Source organism: Molossus molossus, unplaced genomic scaffold (genome assembly GCF_014108415.1).
Source record: "Molossus molossus isolate mMolMol1 unplaced genomic scaffold, mMolMol1.p scaffold_m16_p_10, whole genome shotgun sequence".
NCBI classification, from domain to species: Eukaryota; Metazoa; Chordata; class Mammalia; order Chiroptera; family Molossidae; genus Molossus; species Molossus molossus.
Genome location: NW_023425345.1, coordinates 92,277,292 through 92,295,076, shown reverse-complemented (window position 1 = coordinate 92,295,076; position 17,785 = coordinate 92,277,292). Strand labels below are relative to the sequence as shown.

Here is a 17,785-nt window from a genome sequence, read left to right as displayed (position 1 = left end):
CTGCCACACCAGGTTGCCTCCTGCTGCCTTTACAGTAAGACCAGTCACCAGCAGACGTCACTAGCAGGCCTCTTGCCCTCTCTGTGCCAATTTCTTCCGGAAGTTGGTTGGAGTTTGCAAGATGTGCTAAAGGGCTGGAGGGGTTGGGGCTAGTGGGGACTAGCCTTGGAAGAGTTTGTAGGGGGGCACGGAACAAGGTTTTGAAGAAAGGGAATGCAGCGTCAGGGGATGGATTGTTGGTGCAAGTCTAAGGGACCAAACAAGACTGTGGGTATGAGCGGTGGGGCTGAGGAGACAGTGGAAACTGCCGGTGTAGAAGTGGAGGGGAGCCTGGTGATTACAAGTAGGTCTAAACCTCGTCTCACATCATACTTAGAACGTGATGGTGCACGTGGGAAGCACAGATGACAATATCGAGGAGGAGGCGAGACGCTGTCAGTCGTCACTGCAGAGAAGGGTCCAGGTGTTCGGCTGCAGGAGTCCAGGCCTGGAAAGGCCTATGGGAAGCACTCCACCAGATGTCTAACTCGAGTTTTTCCTGCTTCAGTCCAGTTTTCCCGGCAAACGGTGCCCTTTACCAACACTTGGAGGCCTTCAGCTCCTGGGGAGACAGACAGCGGCTCCTCCGGCAGTATCTGCCACACACCCGCGACGTCAACTTCCCAAATAGTCCGCCCCAAATACCAGGGAAGGAGCTCTTAGGTGTGGTGTGGGGGTGGTGAGATCAGACGGCCTGCCCAGGGGAAAGCTGAGATCCCGGCCAGCGCCGGCCTCGGGCGGCGAACGGGCCGAGCCCAGGAGCGCGCACACCCACCCCGGTGCGGGCGGCGGCTCCGGCCTCCAGGCCGGGGAAGGCGTCGTACGAACGACTCTGTCGGGCGCCAATCCCGGAATCCCGGCGGTGGGACAGGGAGGAAGGGTTCCCGAGCCCCAGAGGGCGGCCGCGCTTGGCTTGGGAAGCCCGAGCCCAGCACGACTCTGGCCTTTCTCCTCGGCTCCCTCCCGCTCGGACGCAGGGGATCCAGACGGGGGTGCTGGAGGCCCCCTGCCCCTCCCCCAACCTCAGCCCGGCCCCGCGCCCGCTCCAGCTCCTTTTGGCAGCCCGGTCACCCCGCCCCTCGCGCTTCGGCCCCGGCCCCCGGCCCCGCCCCGCCCCAGGCCCCGCCCCCGAGGCCGGCCCCGCCCCTCCCCCTCGCCATTCCCGGGCAGGCCCCGCCCCCCGTTTCCGCTGGCGGCGGCTGCGGTGGCGGCGGCGAGGGAGCGGAGGAGCCGGGACCCCGCATTCCTGGGAGCTCGGTGAGTGCGGCCCGGGGCGGGCGGCGGGCTCGAGAGCAGGCGAGCTTGCGGGGCTCGGGCCGGCTGTGGGCTCCTTCACAGGTTTCCAGAGGGGGAACGCCTCAGGGGCGTCCCGGGAAGGGGGTGTCGGGAGGGCGGCAGTGGGGCGGAATGAGGGAGGGATGGGGTAGGCGCCCTGTGAGGGCCGGGACGCGGCCCAGGAAGGGGAAGGTGTGTGCGGGGCCCGGGACTGGGGCGGAGAGGGATCTGCACGGGGGGATCGGAGGACCCTTTGGGAGTGGAGCCGCAGGAGGTTGAACCGGGGGACCCCAGGCTAAGTGTTGGGAGTCTGCAGGGTGCAGCAGAAAAGGAAAGCCAGGGAGCTGTCATGGGTTTCTGACTGTGTGGCCCAGGAGACCCCAGTGGCTTGGGGGTGGTCCAAACAGCGTCCCTGGGGGTGGCAGGGGCTCGGGCAGGGCTGGAACACCGCCTGCAGGCCCCCCCGCCCCGCACCCCTGACCATTCCTTGGGCCACCGCTGGCTGGTCGGCACTCAGAGTGACAGAGCTTTGGCACACCTCGAGGTCCGAGATGCAGTCCATCTGTGCCTCCAAGTTTGGGACGTTAAGAAACTTTCTTGGGGTTTAAAAAAAAAGTCCAAAGAAGAAACTGCCTTGTTCTGAGAGTAGTATTTTTACTTGTGTATCTCGAAACCGGAGTCGTGGATCGCCTTTCTTTGAAAAAGATATTGGTCTCTTCACTACCTCTTCCCGAGATGCCTGTAGTGTCCAGGGAAATCTGAAAATCGGGGTAGTATGGGATCCCCTGGGCTCTCTGTACCTTTCCTCCCCCATCCGCAAAACGAGAATAAGAAGGCAGCTGCTCATCTTCCTTTGGTTCAGAGAACCAAACTCATTATATGAGGGTGCCCTTCTGACCTGCAGCAGTCCCCTTCTCTGATTCAGGTATTTCCTCCTCCAGGAAGCTTTCCTGGACTAATGGAGAAAACTGAGGACTCATGCTCTGATCCCTGTATACCAGCCAGCTTTCTTCTCTCTACTAAAAATAGTCATAGAGAATGTTTCTATGTAGTTCTGCTATAAAGATGTACAATCAGCTTGTCATCATAAGTAATGGGGGGAGGAGAGGTATTATGGATAATTTCAAACAATGGACTGTACAAATCATTTATATTTAGCTAAGGAATGCAGCCAGGGAGGCAGACATTTACACCAGCTTCCTACCCTCTGCCTGGTTCTGGCATGGCTGTTGCAGCTGGGCTGTGGGTTGGGGTGAGGAAGGGAAGAGGATAGGGGTGGATCAAACTTGAAGGGTAATTCAGTTCTGCACTCACTCATTGAAGACCTGCTGTGTGCAAGGCTCTGAATAGCAGAGAGCGGGCCACCGTGAAGTGGGATTATTTTTTTATTTGAATTAATCAGATATTAATCTTTAAATCTATGAACTGATATTTAATATTAATAACAATAGTGTTTATAAAATAATGTATAGTTGGCCAAGTGTTTTCTCTGCACATTAGCTGTATATAATTTTATTTGATTTACATATAATCTTGTAAAGTATATGTCATTTTATTTTTTAAATATGTTTTTATTGATTTTTTAGAGAGAGGGAAAAGGGAGAAAGAGATAGAAACATTGATGAGAGAAAAACATTGATCGGCTGCCTCCTGCACGTCCCCTACTAGAGATCAAGCCTGCAACCTGGGCATGTACCCTGACTGGGAATTGGACTGGTACCTCTCAGTCCATGGGATGATGCTCAATCCACTGAGCCACACTGGCCAGGCAACGTATATGTTATTTATTTTTTTAGATTATTTTTCTTTGTTGATTTTAGAGAGAGAGGAAGGGAAGGGAAGAGAGAGATAGAAACGTTGATGAGAGAGGACATCGATTGGCCGTCTCCTGCACACCCCCCCAATTGGAGATTGGGTCCACAATCTGGGCATGTGCCCTGACCGGGAATCAAACCAGTGACCTGGTGCATGGGGACGATGCTCAATCCACTGAGCCACAACAGCAGGGCAGTATATGTTACTTTAAATTGCTTTCTTTTAGGTTGGGAAAATGAGGCTCTGAGGGAATAAATTACTTCTCAGAGGTCATAGAACTCATTAAGTAGAAGAAGCAGAACTTGAACCCGTGGCCTCTGACCTCTCCTGTCCTGTGCTTTCCTAGTGTGCTATGCTGTCATCTGTCATTTTTTCTCTATTGAGCCTGAGGTTCTTAGCCTGAACACCACCTATGTGTGTAGCCCTGGGCAAACTACCTCCCATTTCCAACTTTCTGTTTTGGAGGATTATTGGGTTAAAATATTTCTAGAGTCTGTTTCAGCATCAGATAATTAGCAGTATAAGATCATATTGGCAGCCAATTAGACAATTAATAAGTATACTTTATTTAAAAAATTTTAAAATTGTGGTTTAAAACATAACAAAATTTACCATCTTAAGCATTTTATATTTTGCTAATCCTCGCTCAAGGGTATTTTTCCATTGATTTTCAGGTAGAATGGAAGGGAGGGAGGGAGAGAAAAAGAGAGAAACATGGATGTGAAATCAGTCACCTTCCACACAACTCCAACCCGGGCCAGGGAGTGAACCTGCAACCCAGGCACGTGCCCTTGACCGGGAATCAAATCCACAGCCTATTGGTCCAAGGGCTAATGCTCTAACTACTGAGCCAAACTGGCCGGGGCTTAACCATTTTTAAATGTTCAGTTCAATTGTATTAAGTATTTTCACTGTTGTGCAACAGATCTCCACAACTTTCTCGTCTGCATAACTAAAACTATATACCCATTAAACAGAACTCCTCATTTCTTCCTCCTCCCAGCCCTTGGCAACCTTCATTCTACTTAGTGTGCTTTATTCAGCTTCTACTGTGTGCTTAATAAATGTGTCCTTGAGAAATTAATAAGGAGAAGCCGCTTAGCTTAAGCGGGGGAAGTCACTGGGCCAGGGGGTAGCTGGTGGGTGTGCTGGTCCTCATCCCTGAGTCTCTAACTCCGGCACTGGCTGGTATTGTTTTTTTTTCTTTTAATCCTCACCCGAGGATATTTTTCTATTTATCTTCAGGTAGAATGGGAGGGAGAGAAGGAGAGAGGAAGGAAGAGAGAGAGAGAAACATGATGTGAGAGAGACACACTGATTGGTTGCCTTCCATACCTTCCCAACTGTGGTGGGGGACAGACTGCAACCAAGGTACGCGCCCTTGGCCTTAATTGAACCAGGGACTCTTTGGTTGGCGGGCAGATGCTCTAACCGCCGAGCCAAACCAGCCAGGGCCTGGCTGGTATTGTTAAGTGAATGAGTGAGTGGGTGAGGTCTTGGGCAAGTGCCTTCACCTCTTACGGCTCTAGCTTCCTGCTTGCAAAGTAAGGATAACAATCCCAGGCTCTCAGGCCTTTGGAGGAGCAATGAGATAATGTATGTGAAGCATGAAGCTTCGGGCCTCCTACACAGCAGGTGTGCAGTAGATAGTGGCTGTTATTTATACTCTAGCTGAGGACACTAGACTAATATGCTTGGAACAAGGGAGCACAAGGCTTCTTTTTTCCTACCAATGAGGCCCAGGCCTGCTGTTGTCATCCCCAGTGACTGAGGGAATGGGTCTAATCCAAGTGCCTTAGCCTGGCACTTGACATGTTTCTATCCATTTCAGGCCAGCCTGTCTAGCCTTATCTCCTGCTGGTCTCACCACAGGAGCCCTCAGTTCTAGCCAGGTGGCTCTCCCAAGCATGCTTTGCTCATTCCTTCTTTGTCCTTTAGTTCATACTGTCCCATCTTCCTGGAACGTTCTTCCCCAGTCCCCCCTTCCCCTCTTTCAAGACCCTAGTCATGTCTGAGCTCTTTCATGGAACCTTCCTGGCCACCTATCCTAAAAGAACCTTTTTTTCTTTGGAACTCCTGTGGCATTTTCTGTCTTCATCTCTCCTGGCTTTTATATGCTGCCTGGGGTGATTCTTTAGTGAATTTGACAAATACTTAGTGTGTATGTGTCATAGAGTCTGTGCTAAGTTCTGATGATGCAAAAATGAAAAAGGTAAAGGTTCTTGTCTTCGTGGGGCTTATAATGCAGTAAAGGGGTAAGAAAGGGGTTCAAAAATGATAATTAAAATTATAGGGTGAGTGGCATTGAGAGTAGAATGTTATATGGGTTCAAACAGCAAGATAAATCACCCTGATTCTGGAGGAACGCTTCTTCTAGCAGGTAGTATCTGACATGAACTTTGAAGGATGGCTTGCATTTCAACAGAAGGGAGGAGGGACCAACCCGAGGAAAGGCACTAGAGAGTGTTAGGGTGTATGAATAGCTTAGGTGGGTCAGTGAGTGGGTTGTGTGGAGGAATAAAATACTGGTTAGGGAGACAATGGCTATATTGTGGGTGGCTTCAAATGTCCAGCCAAAGAATTTCATCTATCCATTTATTCATTCAAGAGAAGGTGAGTGCCCACCACGTGTAGGTACTGAGCTGGGACTGGATCAATAGCAGTCTACCTTGGGTGGCCCTGGGAACTTTGCAGGTTTTTGAACAGGGGTTGTAGAAGCAGGGTTAGGCCTCAGGTGGGTGAATCTGAGGTCTGTAAGGGAGAGTGGCTGGACAGCTGTGAGGAGTGGAGAGGAGGGAATGAACCTGAGATGTTTTGGGAGGAGGATTGAGGCCATTTGTGAATTGGTTGGCAGGGGTGGTGAGGAAAGGATGAAGGGGGATTGAAATGGATTCTGAGCATCATTGCGAAGATGCAGTGCCGCTTGCTGTTCTAGTGGGTATCATGATTTCTCTAACTAGATTGTAAGTCCCTTCAGGGCATAGATGCTAGTCACCTCTGGGTTCTCCTTGGCCCATACTCACTGCTGAGGGGCAGAGTAGGCACGGTGTGGACCCCTGACATTTTCAAGAAATGAGTGTTGTCATGGCACGGGGATGCAGTGTACGGCATGGTGACTATAGTTAATAATACTGTACTGTATATTTGAAAGCTGCCAAGTGAGTAGATCTTAAAAGATTTTATCACGAAAAAATTTTTTTGTAATTATGTATGTATGTTGATGGATGTTGACTAGACTTTTGTGATAGTCATCTTGGAATCAATACAAATATCAAATAATTATTTGTACACCTCAAACCAATATAATTTAAATGTCAATTATATCTCAGTAAAAATATGGATCCATTTTGCCATCCAAAAAATAAATAAATGAAAGAATCTTGCACCTTCTAAAATCCCACATTTGCATCCACAGCAGTATTTTTGCCTGGGCCTGGCTTTCTCCAGAGTCACGTTTCCACAGACCCAAGTGTTTCCTGTGTGTATCTTTACATCCCGAGTTAACTACCCTTTAAACTTCTTCTACAGTTTCATCTCACTTGATGGCTATTTTCCACCAAGTTTTTATTGCCCCACAAGAGTAAATTTGGATGTGGTAGAGATGAAAACAACACAGTGGCCACCTAGGGTATGTGAATCCAACTCGTGTCTCAGTAAAGTCACACACTTTTACATATCTTGAAACTTCAGGTTCCTTGTGAGTGGTCAAAATTACAAATGTTAAATCCTTGGATGCCGGGGTGTACCTTAGAGATGACAAATATGTGACATGGATACTGTTACTTACATAACTGCCCCTAGCAGACATTGCTAATCAATCACAGCCATCTTTCCTGCTGAGCCAGGGCTTGGGTTCTGCTCATAATGCTTTCGGCACCCACCCCCGGCTGAGTGGAATGGGCCCAGCAGCTGGAACCAGCTTGCCATTTCTGGCCTCCTCCACCTGTTGGAGGAACGGGCTCTTGATGGGAGACTGCTGCCCCAAAGAGCGGCCGCTGCTGGATGGTGTTCACCCTAGGGTGGCTTCACAGAGAAGTGATGATCTAATTTTTTGTTTTCCTGCAGGAATATCCTGAGATCTTCTCTTATCTATCAGCAGCCAAGGTGTTTGTAGGAGTTTCAAAGAAAACAGGTCAGTGTTGGTCTGGGTCCATTGTGGTAAGGCCTTAGAAAGTCTGTGTGTTATAAACTGAAGTCAAAGTCTCTTTTGCCATTTAATGGTGGTTTGGGGAGGGAGGATAACATAGGATGCTGATATTTTTTTAGATGTCTCTCTGCCGTAACACTGGAGTTGGAATTGATAAACTCCTTAAAATGGGCGTTGGGGGCCAGGAGGGAGCTCCTCCTCTCCACTGTTTCTGATTGGCAGCTGGCAGTATTCTTAATTTCTTTCTTGGAGAGCCATCCTGATTGTAAGGAGGAAGGCTAGGGAAGCAAGGGAGGCCTGTAACTTCCTGCTTCCTGTCTCCTCCCTGCAGACTTGTGAGCTAGGGTGGAGGACCTCCCACCAGCCATTCAGAAAAGCATCTGTGGGAATCTGGCCAATGCTACCTATCTCCTGTTCCTCTGCATTGGCTGCTATAGGAATGCCACTGGCCCTGCAGGTGGCACCCTCTGCCAGGACCCTCATCAAGGTCCTCTTCTGTGTTCCTACCGGCTCCTGGGTTTGCCTTGTTCCCTGCACTTGTTCATCCAGCCTCTGTGGAGCAGGAGCTGGACAGAAGCTACTTAGGCAGCCTGTGTGGGTGGTGCTGATTCAGGTTCCCTGGGGTTGCTGCTTATAGACCCCTGGTCTTTTTATGTTTTACTTTCTGTGTGTTTTATTCTGTGGCTTCCTCCTGCTGGGTGATGTGTAAATCTTTTACCTTCTAAGAGTCCAGCAGTGTGGTGGTGGTGGGGGTACTGGGCATGGGAAGGATGGTGTGGGCTGGTAGCTTATCCTGCCAAAAAATTCCCTTCTCTGCGAGTTCCAGCAGAAATTACTTGGTGTCTCAGGAGTGGCCACGAACCTCTTATTGTCTTGCCATGTTTTTTTGCACACTATATTCAGGTTCCAGTATTCATATTTGTTACCATCCTCATGGGCCATAGTTTCAGACTCTTTATATATGTCCACAACTAATTTAAAGTGCATTAAATATTAATTTAAATCTCATTTAATTTTCACAAGAGTCCGGGGAGAGAGGGAGCTGTCATCCCTCTCTCCCCCCCATTTTATAGAGGCAGCAGCTAAGGCAGAGAGTGGGTCAGGGACTTTCAGGGTTCAAATCCAGGCCGTCTGGCCTCCATGCTGCCGCTGCCCGTCCACCAGCAGACCTCGGCCTGCTGTTCTCATAGGTCCTGGGCAGGGCCCGCCTTGAACTGCTGCAGCAGGAATATGGGAGCTCCCATTTTAAGTCTCTCCCTTCCCTGAGGCCTGGGTGGTGTCGGCTTTCATTCTCACTGTCTGGGATTTGGGACACCACCTGTGAGTAGACTATGCAGGGCAGCCAGGCACGTGGGCCTGGGCTGAGGGAAATCAGCAGGGTGAAAATAAGGCGGCTGGGAGGGAAGGACTGAGGCCCAGTGGTGCGAGCCCCTGTTGCTCAGCACACCCTGGCTCCTCATAGCACGTCGGGCCGCATGACAGAGGTTCTGTGGGGCCTGTCCCTTCGGGCAGAACTTGGCGGGGAGCTTCCCAGGAGGCCTGCATGGTCTGACATCACCAGTCATCTTAGCCAGATGACTGTCCTTCTTCTGTGCATCTGTGTTGAAGCCACAGTGAGGGAGACCTGAGCGGAGGACTTTCTAGACAGGAAGTATATCCTCTCCTGTGGCTTTGGCCTCAGAGGGCTTTGGTTTGGCTGTGACGCTGTTGAACTTCTGGGATGATGACCAGCTCCTGGGTGGGGGGTTCTGATCCTGGCTTCTACCTCTGCCTCTAACAGGCTAAGTGACCTTTGGCAAGTTACTTGCTTTCTTCAGGTTGTCTTCGACCTGCAGAAGGGGAGGCTGGGTCATGATTGCTAAGGTTCCTTCCAGCTCTGATAAAGGTGGTTTCTCAGGTGGGACAAAGGCACATGTCTGAGTTTTGGCTTCTACTCATGGGGCTTCCCAGATACCTCTTCTCTTTTAGTGTGCCCTCTGGCCCTGGCCCAGAGGTGGATGGAGGAGAAAAGAATAAAGTTAATGAGTAAACCCAAGGCCCTAATTCCTGATAGAAGCTGAATGGGGGTGAAGGTTGTTTACAGAGATGGTCACCTGTCTTGCCGCCTGACCTCCATCCGGTGCTCACAGCTCTGCTGCTACTTTCACTTTAACTGCCTCCTGCCCCAGCCTGATGCATTAGGGGTCAGAAGACTCCATTGCTGGACGCAGCCCAACAAGTTAATCATTTCTACTTCAATTACAGACACAACATAATGAAACAAGAGTGTCTGCCTGGGTGAAGTCCGGCTTCCAAACCCTTTCCCTCCTCTCAAACCATAAACACAACCAAAAACTTAGCTGACCTGGGCTGGGGCTCGTGAGAAGTGGGCGGAGCCAGAAGGAGCCCTTCCGCTGGCGGTCAGTGTCCTGGTGTGTGCGCCTCACTCTACATTCAGGAGCCAAATGCAGATTACTTTTGGATTATCCATTGTTTGTTATTATCTGTGCTTTTGAGTTTACCACACCCCTTCCTCCCTGTCTTCCTTCTCACTCTCCTTACCGGGGCTGTACTTGGAATACTTGCTTACTTTCTGAGAGTCTCATGACCATTTCTATACTCAATGGTCAGCATTTGCTAAAATATCTGAGCCTGTGATGGGAACAGGAAAGGATGGGCATGGAGAACAGTCCAGGGGTCTGAAGAGTCAGGCAGCTTGTCGGATCATCTGGAACCCCCCCATTAATTGGGGGAAGCGTGACTGTCACTGCAGGAAGGCCTCATGGCCTCATGGCCTCTGGTTCAGGCTCTTGATGAGTTCTGGGCCTTGGCCTTGGTGCTTAGGATCACTGCTAATCCCCTCAGCACCTTTGAGCAAATTTGAAAAAATGTCCCTTTCTCAGGTTCAAAATAAAAATTAAACTGAATATATTATTGTAAAACCTGAACAAGGTCCAACTCTAGGACAGCCTTCTAGAACCCTGGCAGGCAGGGGCCCTGGCTGTTGTATACATGTGCTCACACCCCTCTCCCACTCCAGTGAGGGAGGTACGCTTGTCAGGTTCAGTGTCTGGGAGAAGGCCTGGGGGTGGGAACGGCCCTGAGAGCAGTGGACAGGTGAGGAAAGTGATCTCAGGGGATACCCAAAGCGAGGTTGGAACAGGGTGTGGCATGTGTTCGTGAGAGAGAAAGAGAGAGAGAGGGAATGTGTGTACCTGCCCTGGCGTGTGCATGGCTGGGTGTGCCTACGTGGGTTTGTGTGAGTGGGAGTCCTCCCGTATTGTTCTGGGACTCGGCTGAGAGGCCCGCCTGAGCACTTTCAGTGGATTGTTACATATCTGTGACATGGATGCCCCTCCACAGAGGAGTGTAACACTCAAACACAGTACCTGGCAGTCCTGTCTAAACCCTCTCACTTGGCCACCTGCCGCAGTGTGGAGACGGAGGCTTAGGGGCCTGACACTCTCCAACAAGCCCTACGGGTGGTGCTGCCAGGGACAGAGGGGGCAGACCCTGCCCCAGCAAATCCCTGGGCCCCACTTGAGCCAAATCCTAGAGACGGGCTCAGAGGGGCAGGGTGACGGGATGGGTTTGAATGGGGTGTTTATGTATGTGAACATGTAGAATGACGTGTTTTATTTTAGAGAAAGTGAGGTAGAGGTCTGGGCTTGCAATTTTCCACTTGTCTTATTCCTGGGAGATTCTAAATAGCTTTGTTTAAAAACTGGACATGCAGATTGCAGAGACCCGAGTGAGGAAGAGCTGTTGGGTCCCCCAGGAAGGCAATCAGGTTTGAAGCCAGAGTTTGAACCTGTATGCAGCATCTGGGACCTGGAGTGTGGGGAGGGGGAGCCCTGAGAGCATCCCTGAAGGCACGAGTCACTCGAAATTAGCAGCCTGAAAACTGGCCCCCACTTGTTAGCTGCTGGAGATGGGCAGGGTAGGGAGGAAGTGCCAGTCTAGGGTTATCACCTGCCATCTAGGCTGTGGGCGTCACAGAGGGTTGTAACTACCTGGCTGGGCTCTGCCCCTCTCCCACTGTTAGACGAGGAGCTGGAGGTAGTGGTGGCCAGGTGGCCAGTGTCTGTGAAAGTCTCCTTTGAGGGGCAGTCAGTACCTACAGTGCAGGGAGAAAATTCAGGGCACCGTCTAATCAAGGACAGGGCTGGGTGGAACTATCTCTGACGACTCATGGAGGACCCATGGGAGCTTGGGCTGGGCCTTGAGGGACTGTGGATGTAGAGAGGCAAAGGTATGGTTGAGTGGTTGCAGTGGGGATGGCAAGGTTGGAGGTCTGGGTAGAGATGGGCGTTGCCTGGAGTTGGACTGGAGATGACCCAGGAGAGGGGCACCTTGAATGCCACCCAGAGGAGATTCAGATTTTTAGAGGCTAGCAGCGGGGAATGACAAGATGAAAGGGATGTTTTAGGAAAAAAAGTAGCTTGTAGCAGAATTGAAGATGAATTTTTTAAAAGTAACTTTGTTGCCCTGACCCACAGACCAAAGGGTCCCAGATTCAATTCCCGGTCAAGGGCATATACCTGGGTTTCAGGTTCAGTCCTTGGCCCCATCAGAGTTGTGCGGGAGAAAACCAGTCGATGTGTCTCTCTCATATCAGTGTTTCTCTCTCTTTCTCCCTCCCTCTCTCTTTTCCACTCTATTTAAAAAAAATCAATGGAAAAATATTCTTGGTTGAGGATTAACAAAAAAAATAAAATAAAAAATTAAAGTACCTTTGTTGTTGCAAAAAATAAACTCATTATAGTATTCAAACATTACATAAATTATAGACAAGGAAAAATCTCCTATAATCCTGCCCTTCAGAGATAATCACTGTTAATACTTTGGTTTATATATGTATATATATATATTTTTTTTTTCGGGTAGTTTTATAATAGACTAACATCCAGATATCCACCTATTATCTTATCAGTTTCCATAAATAGAATTGTATTGTACTTACTGTTTGGCAACTTCTGTAGCCACTTTTCCGCATCAGTGCCTATAGAATGACCTCATTCTTCTGAGTAGCTGCATAGACTGGCTGGCTGAGTTTTATATCAATTATCTATTGCTGCATAATAAACCACTCCAAAATTTAGTAGATAAACACAACCACCATTTTATTTGCTCATGATAATGTGGGTCAGCCTTTTGGACTGGGCTCGGCTGGTCTCCCGACCTGAGTTTATGAATATGCTAGCAGTCAGCTGGTGGCTCTGCAGGGCCGGATGGTCCAAGGGAGCCTCTCTCGTGTCTGGTGGTTGGTGCTGCTCTCAGCCGGGCCTCTCTTTCGCCACATGATTTCTCATTCTCAAGGAAACCAGCCTTAGGTGAAATGAAGTCTCCAAAACCTCTTGAGATCTGGGCTCTGATGTCTCACAAGGTAATATCCACCTGCTTCTTCGTCAGAGCTAGCCAAGCACCAGCTGGAACTCCAGGGTTGGGGGAAAGGCTCCACTCTTGATTGGAGGACTGGCAAAGTCACACGAAAGTCATGTGTGTTCAGGGGTGGGAAGGCATGATGTGCCGTCCTCCATGCGCCCAGAAGGAGGAGAATTAGAATACCCGGAATAGACCCCACAGATCTTGGAAGACAGCAAGGCCCCTCCCCTTTCCAGACCACTCTGCCTCAGATGGATCAACCAGGAAAAATGCAAGGCAGGACACTTAATCTTCCTTTGGGGTTGCAGTGGTTGTGTGGGTGCGCGGGACTTGCGCTGGCGGGGTTGGGGGTGATCGAGGATTTGGGCATCGTGGTAGCAGCTTCCCCTGCCGGGCTGCCGCAGCTCTAGAAGTGAAGCCGGAGCAATCCTGTCCTCCAGGGGCTGCCGGGAGCCTGGCTGCTCAGTACCTCCCGAATCATGGCCTCTCTGAAGAAGAGGAGTCAGTGAGTGACAGGTCGTTAAGAAAGCCAGCTGGTCACTCCAGACCCAGGCTCTGCTGGGAATCCACTCATTCATTCACCCAGCGAAGACTGCTCTTACTCTGCCCCATGCTTTCTCCCCATCCTCTTGTAACTCCTGATGTGAACCAAGACACCCAGGCCTGCATGATGCACAGCTTCACTTCTCCTTCTCAGGAAAACTCACAGCGCACTTAACATTTTGACTTCCCACAATGTATTCATTTTATAGTTTTCTTACCACCTTCCTTGGTAGCTCTTCTCTCCTGTGAAATCAGCAGTAGCAGTGAGGCAGGAGCCAGGGAAGAGCCAGCTCCTGGTCGTTAACGAATCCCAGTCCTGGTGGAGAGGATGCTGCGTTGGAGCTGCTGGTGGAGAAGTCCTCCCAGCGCTAATCATTCATCAAACTTACCTCTCCCTGCAGATCTCTGGCCAGACCCGATGAAATACACTTTCCTAGTACACCAGCATTCTCTCTTGTCATCTGCCTGGTGGTTTGTGCATTCATCAAATAAGAACAAAGGCTGAGTGGGCTTTCGCATTTGAAAACCCATGGTGTTTTATTTTCTTCTTGCGCTCTCTCGGCATCTCTGGGGAAAGAAATGTTTTGTGGTTGAAAGGTTCACTGTTTGTGAAACAGTGCAGAGCACACGGCACGGCCCAGCCTCTTGGCCATTCTCCTTTTTCTCAGCTGTGCGGTGAGAGGATTGGCCCAAGCTCAGCGAGGCGACCTGGTGAGGACCCTGGGTGGAAGGAGCAAGTGGCGGCACCACACTTGGGAGCTACCCTGCTGCATCTGGGTGACTTCGGGGCCGGCGTTGCTCTGCCGAGGCAGGGTTAATGACATTTGATCACCTTCTGGGCTGAGTGCGCACCAGTGCTTAGTGTTGAGGACACATGCACAGCCAACTCTACAAGCCTTTTAAGAAATCTGGCGTCACAAGCATGACAAACCTCAGCAACACTCTTGGCCAAGGAATTGGAAAAACTGGATGGAGGCCTTCAGTCTGCTCCAAGTTGGCCAGTTTGAGGCATATAGTAGGTAAATTCCCCATAAGTGAGACCCAAGAGGCCTCTATATGGTTCCAGACTTCTCTTCCAGCCTCCACCCACCATTTCTGGTCTCTACGGCTATGAGGATAGATTCACAACTCAGCATGCTCAAGAGTCGCAATATCAGTTCATCAGCAAGTAATTACTGAGCGCCTGGATTCCTTAAGGGTCTGAGGCTCCTTTTGGGCCAGGTGCTCAGTGTGCTAAGAGAGCTTCAGCGAATGTGGGATAGGCAAGTCCACAGACTTTTCTGTTCCTGGCTATCAACTGTCTTCTCTGTTTTATTTGGTTCTCCCATTCCCCCCCGGGGCTCGGTCTTGCAGCATCTACAGCCCTAGGAGTGGCTCTGAAGGTCAGGTAGAAGGGATGAGATTGCTGATAGATGCCGCAGAGCCCTCTCTGTCAGACTCAAAGGAGATGCGTGCCTTGACCCGGCCGAAGTCTCACTGCCGCATTCACACCTAAACTGGCATACACATGGTGGTACCCTCCATTTCATCCTCCACCTTCCTCACTGCCTACCCAGACGGCTCTTGGTCATCTTACAAGTTCAGGTGCCCCTGTAGGATCAGGATGGCTGTTCACTGGGGGTGCTCAGTGGATGATACCTTGGGCTCTGAGGACTGTTATTCAAGAAAACAGCAGCCGCCACATCTCTGGAATATGCGCGTGGCCTCCCCGGAGGGGCCACCCTCTGTGGGCTGATGGAAAAGTTGGAAATGCATACTCACGCCTCATTGCCACCATGCCCAGGGCTGAGCGAACTGCTAGATGCTTCAGGACTGCTCTCGGCCTGGACATTGCAGGCTGGAGACCAGGCAGGGCGGGCCTCTCCCTCCACAGAGCTCATACTCCGACAGTCCGGTTGAGTCTGAAGCAGGTGGGAAAACAGAGTCCTGGTGTTGGAGGACCTGATCTGACACATTTCCTCCTCTTCTGGGAATACTTTTGGGAGCTGCTGATTACAGGACCCTCTTATACCAGAGGGGTTTTTGGGTCCTTATTGCACTGGCTCTGGTGGTGCTGTGCCCATCAGCTGAGGGGACTTGATCCTCTCTTTGTGGGCTGGGGTGAGGGAGGTCGGTAGGCTGGTGAGGGTGAGCCCCACCCTGACTCTGGGGGAAGAGGAGGGTAGAAGGGGATTCTTCAGACTGTAGGCTCTTTCTCCTTTGGACCCCTATCGCCACTCTCCTCTTCCCTAGCACATGCTGTTGTTGCCAGAATACCTTACAGGAATTCACAGGAAGGAAGAAGATGCAGCTTTAAAGTAACCCTAAGATGGCACTGTCTGTTTTGTGGTTGTGGTGGTGGCTTTAAATCAAGTATTTTTAACATATTCTTGCTTAACGTCATGAACAGCAGCATAGGTGCAGCCACATCCTAAAGCCAGCGGTGCAGGGAGCTGATGTGGACCCTGGTGTTTCTGAGACCCTGCAGCCACCTCACCCTCCCCACGCCCAGGATTCCAAGCCGCCTTCGTGCTGCAGATGTCTGACTGACACACTCCGGACGTGTGCAGCAGCCTCGGGCAGCTCTGCTAGACGGGCACTTCTGATGGCTCGCCTCAATCTCTGTCTCTGTTCCTTCTGAAGAGCGAAGGCCCCCCTCCACTGATGCTTTGCCTGTTTTCTCATTGCCTAGCACCTGGTGGGCACTCAAATATTTTTTGAATGAATGAATAGTGCATTTGTGATATAAAAAGAAACATGACCCCAATGTAGCCATTTCCCCAGGACTCTTAGAGCACTTGCAGGATTTAAAACCATCCATCTCCATGATCGCAGGGGCTTGAGTGTCTGGGAGGAGGCAGGACTCCTTATTAAAGAGTCTGCAGCCCTGGGAGGGGGGTTTACGCTGCCTTTCCAGGAGGTGGAGAGGAAGTCGTAGGGAAGAGGAGGCCGCTGTGCGGACTTTCACAACTGAGGAAACAGGCTGGTTACACCAGGATCTCCGGGCAGTTAAGCAGAGGAGCCTGGAGCCAGATTTTCTGGTCCCAACCCTGGATTCTGCCCCCACCCCCAACACTGACCCATGCTCCCAACTTTCTCAGCCCACCCAGGGGTGCCTATGAGCTCTTAGAACCCTGTGTATGGGGGCAAAACAGGCCATTTTGTAGGAAAACATGCACACAAAATGGCCAAATCCATGAGGACTTGAGGGAGGCATGTGTGGGGTTATTTTGGGTTTGGTGGACTGGGCTCAGATCTCTCTGGCATTCTGGGCCGCTGGCCTCTCAGAATTGACCAGAATGGAAGGATGATAAAAATCAAGGCTCCAGGAATAGCCCAAGAATCTGCTTATTCTTAACCCCTTTAAAGAGGTGCTGCTCAACCCAGAGCCCGCAATGAATTTTGGGGCTGGGGGAGTGTGGGCCTTGGGGTAGGGAAGAAGGAGAGTTCAAGACAATTTCCTCTTCCCCTGGGAAGGAGGAGGTGGCAAGCACCGGTGTGGCTCAGGGCCAGTCTGTTAAGGGAGTAGGACTTAGAGGCCAGAGGAATGTCCCTCCCCCACCAGTTCATCCCTGCCTTTCGAGGGGTCAGCTGGTAACTCCCACTGGCTGGGTTGGTGGGCCAGGCTCTCTGCCTCCTTTGTTTCTCTTTCCCTCTCAGACTTAGGCAGACTCAGGACAGCTCTGGCAGCCGATTGTCAAGGAGCTTTATCTCCTCTCTTCCCCGGAGTCACTTTGTTCAGTGCATGTGAGAGTGACACTTACCTAGCACCTACCCAGTGGTTGTTCAGGGGCCAAGTGACACCAGGAATCTGCCGTTGCCTGGAAGGAGCTGGAGAGGACATCTAGCAACAAGTCTGTGTAGACATTCATAGCCTCATTAACATCATCCAGAACAGTCCATAGTGCCAGAGGGGGAATGGGGACCTGAACCTGCAGTCAGGACACCCAGCTTCTCTGGCCTTAACCTTTTTCATCTGTAAAGCCAGGAGTCGTTGATCCCTGAGGTGCTTTTTGGTTAAGAGTTATCTGATTCCAGGAGTTGTAGGGAGGCAGAAACTTCTCAGATGGGTAGGATGTTTTTGTTGTCCCTGTTGTTTGTTCCAAATTGGAGCAGGCTGAGGGCTCAGATGTCACAGCTAGGACTCAAACCTTTCTTCTGTTCCCTGGACTCCCCTACTTAGGAGAACTGCAAAATCTGACTTTGTAGTTCAAAAAATCAGTTAGTTGCCCTTGTCCAGGGCAAGGTGGTCCCCCTGGTCTGCAAGATGAGATCCAAGTGTCTGAGTGAGGCATGCGGACTCTGCTGTGACTGGCACCTGCCCCGTCAGCCTCACTGCTTCCCACTTAGGGCTGCTGTCCCTTTTGTTTCTGTGATGCCAGGTTACCCATGGCCCTCCTCCCTCTCCCCGCCATGAAGGTTCTCATTGTCCTTGAAGTATCTACCTTGCTTGAAGTGCCCTTCCCATCCTGCCTTGTTTCATCTCTTATCTGCATTGTTTTAGCAAATTTGAAAATTTGTTCAGCCGTTATTGCTTTAAGTATTTTTCTGTTCCCCTTTCTCTCTCTCCTCTCTTTCTGGAGCTCCCATTACAAGTATATTAGACTGTTTGCTATTGTACTA

The 17,785-nt window shown here is 50.6% G+C and overlaps 1 protein-coding gene across 2 annotated transcripts in view; it reads left to right on the top strand.

The window, feature by feature from the left end:
• Positions 1–1,233: 1,233 nt before the first annotated feature.
• The window catches only part of TSPAN9 (tetraspanin 9), a 194,041-nt gene continuing 177,489 nt past the window's right edge, over positions 1,234–17,785 (top strand). Inside the window, exons 1-2 of one of the 2 annotated variants that reach the window (XM_036251963.1) lie at positions 1,234–1,296; positions 7,195–7,261. The gene's annotated coding sequence lies outside the window, so the exon portion shown is untranslated. The remainder of the gene's footprint in view (positions 1,297–7,194; positions 7,262–17,785) is intronic. The other variant, XM_036251962.1, reaches the window with a different exon arrangement.